Raw genomic sequence first — 6,727 nt, forward strand, 5'->3', positions numbered from 1 at the left:
GGGAGCGTCGGGGGAGCACCGGGGGAGCGCCAGGGGAGCACCGGGGGAGCGCCAGGGGAGCGCCGGGGGAGCGCCGGGGGAGCGCTGGTTGAGCGCCGGCGGAGCGCTGGGGGAGCCCAGAATAGCACACGGTACAAACAGTTCCTTGATGTTGTTCAACGGCCAAGACACCGGTTTAAGGACGCCCCATGTTTTTTCCCGGTTTTTTTCCTACCCTCGCGTCCTTGAATTGGTGTCTTGGTCCTTGGATATCAAAAAGCTTTTTTTTACCGAGCAGCCCGGGTTGGAGAGGGCGGACAAGGTAACCGGGCGAGCGACCTAGCGATCTGAGGTGACAGGAAGACCGGGTGACAAAATCGAAACCCACCAAACAAAATCTAACGGTCTACGGTGACGACCAAATATCAAACTTCCATGTAAACGTGAATCCAAAGGAGTAATTTTGGAGTACGTTACGTTGATTCAACGATGAACTGTCTCGTGGGAATCCATGTGGATCATTCACGGGGAACCACAATGATGCGTGGACCCTTCGTTCCACCACTTTGCGTAAAGAAGTACCTACAGGAAGCAAGAGCAAAAAGGGGCCTCTAATTTGTGCGTTATCTCACCAACTCGTCAGTGCCACTGTTACTGTTGCCCCAATACACCAAACCTTTCTACTGCTAGAGGTACACTTCTCTTTCTCTCTTTCCATCCTGATCCCGTTTCGCTGGTGGCACACCCTCTCTCCCTCCCTCCAAAGCGCGGCGACCGGAGGGACGCGGCGCGCCCTGGCGTTGAATCCAAGCAAACAGGTGTCTCTTAATTCGCCAACTGGGACAGAGTCCCTGATTGCAGGTGGGGGTGTAGTACCCGAAAGGGCGGTGAAGGGGGTCGAGTGGGGGGTACCCAACAGATGAGGGGGAGGGGGCGAGAAACGCCCGCGCATGTAACTGCGTCGTCCCCAAACTGCCGAACATAAGCGCGCCCAGCGCCGCGCCGCGCGCCGCGCCGCCCTCCCTAACGCGCGGCCATCTACAAGTGACTGAGATGGATGATGGGCAGCGCGAGGAGGGACCCACCGCGGCGGCGTGAGGCGAAGTTGGAGCCAGGGCGTCGGAAATAACTTGATAAAGAAAGCAGCGGAGTTAATAAAGCACAACAGAACGTGACCTTCCCGGGCAGATGTTCAAGTGGAACGGAGACGGGGGCAGGGGGGGGGGGGGTGGAGGTCCTGGATCGCGAGCTCATCAACAGGGTGATTTCCCCCGCAATGTAGCGCTAGTGCTTAGAAAGGTGGAGGTTGTAGAAGACTCAAGGTAGAGAACAGGACCACCGCGTTTGGCAGGGTTGTGTTTGTCGACGAGCTGAACTGCTACTACTCACTACTTTCGCCCCCCCCTCCCCCTTCCTCTTTGCAACATTGCCGCATCCCGTCTGTGCCACAAAGCGAGCAGAGCCCCGGAAGCACGCGGCCAAGTCCGGGTCCAGGGCCACTTCAATTCGTTCATTCACTCTGCCTGCCTCACTTCATGTGTGAAATATGTTCTGTATTTGTTTCATTTCCTACTCATATTTTACCAAAGTGCCAAAGCGCGCGCTGCTACGCCACGCCCTGCCCCCACGTCCCCGAAATAGAGAGGGAGAGAGAGACAGAGAGAAAGAGAGATAGAGAGAGAAGAGGGGGTGCTGGTCGGACAGGGAAGGACCGTAGAACAACCCAGTGGGCCAAATACGATTATTTCTGACGCACGATGGCTGATCCAGCGGCACGTCCCGCCGACTCCATTAGAGTAATTAGAAAGCACCCGCCCTCCTCTTTCACCATCCCCTCCCCCTCCCATCCACCTGGAATTCAGCCCCCCTAACCCCCTTTCCCCCTCCCCATCTCCCCATAGAGCGCTCGGGTGCGTTCGGAAAGGCTCGGGGTGGTATCCACTCCACTGTATACTTTTCCACCCCTCTCCCTCTCAACCCCCACCCACCCACCAGGTGTCCTTCCCTTTCTCTCTCTCTCTCGGCAGTGAGCTGTGCCGCAGAGAGAGCGAGAAAGAGCAAGAGAGAGAAGGAGACAGAGAGAGAGGGAGAGAGAGAGAGAGAAAGGGCGTAAGGGTAGAGGTCGGTTTTATGCCACGGCGCTGCGCGCGCGGGATTTGAGCCGCGCGGGGTTTTATGGAACTATTACTCACCCCGGCCCGGCCGGCTCCACAATGCTACTCCCGCTAATGCCCCGCCGCGCTCCTGGAGGTGGACTGGCCGGGGGTGGACAGCGCTCCTGGAGGTGGACTAGCCGTGGGACTGGAGTGGACAGCGCTCCTAGAGGTGGACTAGCCGAGCGCGTCCTGGACGTGGACTGGCCGAGGGGTGGACAGCGCTCCTGGAGGTGGACTGGCCGGGGGACGAACGGTGCTCCTGGAGGTGGACTAGCCGGGGGGGCCTGGCCTGGAAGTAAATTCTAATGTAAGCGCGAGGACTGGATAGGACAACGTTCTAGAGGAGGACTGACCACTGAACTGTCCGTCGGCGAACAAGCGCGCTCCTGCAGGTGGACAGGTGGACTGGCCTGAAGAATAGACAGCGCAGCGCTGCCATCGAAGCGGGAGATAGTGTCCCCTTCCTGCCGCCGTGCAGGAGGCCGGGGGCCGTACGCGGGTCAGCAGTGTCGTGGTGTGTCGCAGCGGCGAGGGGACAGCCTGTCCGGGCAGCCTGTTCGGGACAGCGCGCCGGTCAGCCGGGGCTGTTTGTTAATCTCCCTCGCGTGCGCCGCGCATAAAAGGTGTTGCGGAGAGCAGTGCGGCGTTAAATCTAAAGCTGGTCGGCGCCGAAGCAGAACGGATACCACGACGCTCGGCAATCGCCCTCTGCAACCTGCACGATAGAAATCAAAGATCGTCTTTACGCACAAAACAAAATGCTACGAATTAAATGATGGAAAAACTTGCTCTGCTCAAGCCTATAGCGTAATACGATCTGGAAATACCCCAAGTGTTGTAACTACACGGTAACTATACTTAGCATGCCGTCGTTTGGCGTGGGTATGTTGGGGGGGGGGGCGGTCCGAGCGGTCCGGTCCGAGAGCAGCCGGCCGCAACGATAACTGCACCGTGGTTCGTGGTTCGCAATTAAGCCAACCCGGCCAATGCCCGCCCCGCTTGCAATGCTTGCATACGGTGGGCATCAATCCCCGTGCCGTCCCGCGCACCATGCCGCTGCGTGCGTCGTGTGGCGACTCGCCCTTCACCTCCCCTGAGGGGGGTTGAGTTGAACACGGGCGCGCAAAGGTTAGCGAGCTTTCTCTCGTCCGGTCCGCGTACCCGCCTCCAACTGTTTCCGCCGTGTACTGCACCCCCCCGCCCCCCTCGCGCGTCACTAAGCACCGCCGCTGCACTCGACTTGCTTTAACTTTAATCCACAGTCCTTTAACCCTCACTTAACTCACCCCGCCCCACCACGTCACGCCGGCTGTAGAAAATTATTCTTGTTTATAATAACGCGTCGCGGTTGTTGTTTTGGTACGAAACACACCCTCCAAATGACTTGCGCCGGCCCCGCCCCCGTTTCTGCCGCGCGCACGCCACGGGACACACCTCTTTCTTGTAGGCGGCCCGTACCGGCCGGCGCTGTTGCTTGGCGGATGAAATTTGATAACTATTGCGCGGCGCGTTACACGCTGCGGAGAGGCCGGGGGAGGGGGGGGGCGTGGAGGAAGTACTTCTTGACCTCTTTTTTACAGCACAGAGTCGCGGACGGTATCAGGGGAAGGGGAAACCGACACTCACCTAACGACCAAATGCGATTCCCTCATTTTATTGCACTTACGGATGTGATAACAATAAAAAAATAATCGAATTTTCGGAGGGGTCTCATCGTCAAGTGCTAAAAAGAGACCCAAAAACATACTATTAGAGTTCACAGAGAGGAATGTCTTAGCTTTGAAAGCAGGTTTCATAGGTTAGCTCGGTCACCAACACCATTACTAGTCACAAAAGTCAAATAAATTTCCATATATTTGAACAAGTAATCGATGAAGCAAAACATCAACAAAAAGGTGGCGTATAAACGATTTGAAATAATAATTATTTCGACGGTTGATATTGTTAGGCGGCCTCCTAACCTTACAGCATGACGCAAGGGGATTGTGCAAGTAGGAAAATAATGCTAACAAGAGTTAAACTTACTCGATTTGATGTTCTTCTTACGTTTCTCTTATTACTCATTTACTTTAACGAAAACCCTAGAACTGACGACGAGAAAGTACGACGGCCCACAGACTTCGGCTCAAACTCCAGTCTTCAGAACTTCAGAAACGCGCAAATGTGAAACAGCTGTTGCTGGACCAATCAGGTGTAGGGAAAGCCAAAAATCCCTGGCCTGGGAATAAGTTGTCATCTGCCGGCCAGAAATGACGTTTCGTAGAACAAAAGAAAAACAAACAACACTAGCAGACGAGCACTTAGCTCTCTGCGTTTGTATTTCTCACCTAGAAAAATGATTTGATCTAGCTCTTGGTCTTATCTCACATCTCGATGGCTGTCAGTAAGTGTTTACCTCCGTATACATCTACAACCCTGAGAACTAGATTCAATGAGAAGAGAAAAATGTTAGTGAAAAACTATGAAAGGGTTAAGGGACATATACATTCACAGCTAATATCTTCTTTTTTTTCATTCCTCATGTATGCCAATATAGTTGAAGTTGTCTCTAAAAGTTATCACATTTAAGAAAAATAAGTCAACTTGCCTCCTTTTTCCGCTTTGTGACAAAAGAGATAACTCAGTGAGCGAACAGGCCAGAGGTGTGAACTGAGAACCTAAGGAGACAAGATCACATTTCTCCAAATGTCGATGTGTGTGCAACGGTCAAGTGCAATTGTCTCTTTATACCGATAAGATTGTAACGAAGATGGGATTAAGGCAACATAACTCATTTTTCATTTGATCATATCTCAGAAACTTTGGTACGTAGGCGCAGAATATTTTCCACAAATGTGCCCCATGAGTTGAAGATGAAAGGCCAATGAAAATCTCACTTTGGGGCATAAGTCAGTTATTCCCTTCTTCTGCTTTCTGGACCAATTATGCCGTCATGACAGCTGAAAAAGAGACCTACATATCTTCTTGTAATAATATGTGCAAAACATTTTACTGTAGCAGCAGAACGTGTATAGAAAATTGAAATTGAATTTGAAGCCAATAACAATTTTTGAGATTTGTATGGCAAAGTATTAGTTCGTATTGCAAAAACCTATTCTTTGCAAGCTGCCTGAATCTTTGCAACCTGCATCGCAAAAAAATAGTTTTTAGACTTGCGAAGAAGTAGTTGCGCATTACAATGATTCAAAGTTCTTTGCAAGCTGCAAAGAAAATCGTTTGCACACCCACAGAACCATTTTAGTTGATACATGATACATCTAAATCAGGGTTTTCAAAAACAAAATTTAGTTCGTAAAACCAACAATACTTTAGTTGCCCCATTTTGAACTAAGTAAAGTCAACACGATCAAGGTCAGTCAGCTAGTCATCGCCTTGGATAAATTTTGGTCTCCAGAGCTAAAATTTCGTCGGTTTTGAATTTGGTTCTCTGGACTAAACGGTCTCCTGGGTGCAAATACGAACCTAATTGTTTGCTAGCATTTTGCAGTGTGCTTGAGTAGTGCTACCTTCATCTAGGCCAGCGATCCTCTGGAGACGACAGACAACGCCAGAGGGGGGGGGGGTGAAGGAAGCTGTCCATCATCAATGTCTCCGCATCGGGCCACTGTGCCGCCGGCGCTGCACCTGGCGGCACTGTCAGCAAGAGGAGGGGCGCAGGGGATTCAAGCTCGTCACTTCCCGACAAACTCCAGTGCACCTTCTAGGTCGGTCGGGCGGACGGACGGACGGACGGACGTGCAGGACGGGCGGGTGGGCAGAGTTACTGACTGACTGACCGTCTGCCTGCCCGCCCGCCCGCCTGCCTCGCGTTGCCTGGCCGCATAACTCAGGCCCGCTGACCTATGGCCAGTCTACACGCGACTCAAGTGGGGGTGCGGGGAACCCCTCCCCCCCCCCCTGCCGCGGACCAGCGCTCTATGCAGAGCCACCGGAGCAGCAGCTCTCGCTTTCGTTGGCACCTTCACACTTGATAGGGCCAACATGTGTGGGAGGGAGTGAAGTGAGAGAGAGAGAGAGACAGAGAGAGAGAGAGGGGGGGGGGCGAGAGCCAAAGCGCCACGCCCCTTAGCGCCGCCAGTGATTTAGCCCCATCTCTATTGAGCAGCTCGCTACAACATGATAAGGCGAGTAAGGGAGTGCTCCCCCCCCCCCCTTTTTTCACACACACACACACACACACACACACACGCACACACAGCCCCCCTCCCCTCCCTCCTTTTCACACACACACACACACACACGCATGGCCAGGCGCCTTGGCACACGCTCCATTTATTGCCCCTCTATCAACCCCCCTTGATCACTTCCAACAACACCACCACGTCCACCGCCGCCACTGCGGGTCGGATGGGTTGCCTACCTAACGGCTGCGCTGCTGCCGGGGCTGCTGCCGGGGCTGCTGCCCGCGCGCACACCTGCCAGACTGTTTATTTATTTTTATTTTTCTCGCTCCTTCCTTCCGACGTTCTCACCTCCTCCCCGCCGCCCTCCTCCCGGGCTGGCGTTATTATAACCCTACTCATCAGCCCCAGGCCAGCAGGCCCATGCTAATGCCCCTCCGGCTGGCCAGACTGGCGGGGTGCGGCGGGGCG

The 6,727-nt window shown here is 53.8% G+C and overlaps 1 protein-coding gene across 1 annotated transcript in view; it reads right to left on the bottom strand.

Annotated features, from left to right (window-relative positions):
* Window positions 1-4,252, bottom strand: part of LOC113204279 (cell adhesion molecule 2-like) — a gene marked incomplete in the record, with an annotated part of 85,143 nt that extends 80,891 nt beyond the window's left edge. The window contains 3 exon segments of the mRNA XM_052271114.1: window positions 2,172-2,424; window positions 2,489-2,850; window positions 4,161-4,252.
* Between the last annotated feature and the right edge of the window lie 2,475 nt (window positions 4,253-6,727).

The sequence above is a fragment of the Frankliniella occidentalis genome, unplaced genomic scaffold, assembly GCF_000697945.3.
Source record: "Frankliniella occidentalis isolate FOCC.00 unplaced genomic scaffold, Focc_3.1 Scaffold150, whole genome shotgun sequence".
In the NCBI taxonomy this organism is placed as follows: Eukaryota; Metazoa; Arthropoda; class Insecta; order Thysanoptera; family Thripidae; genus Frankliniella; species Frankliniella occidentalis.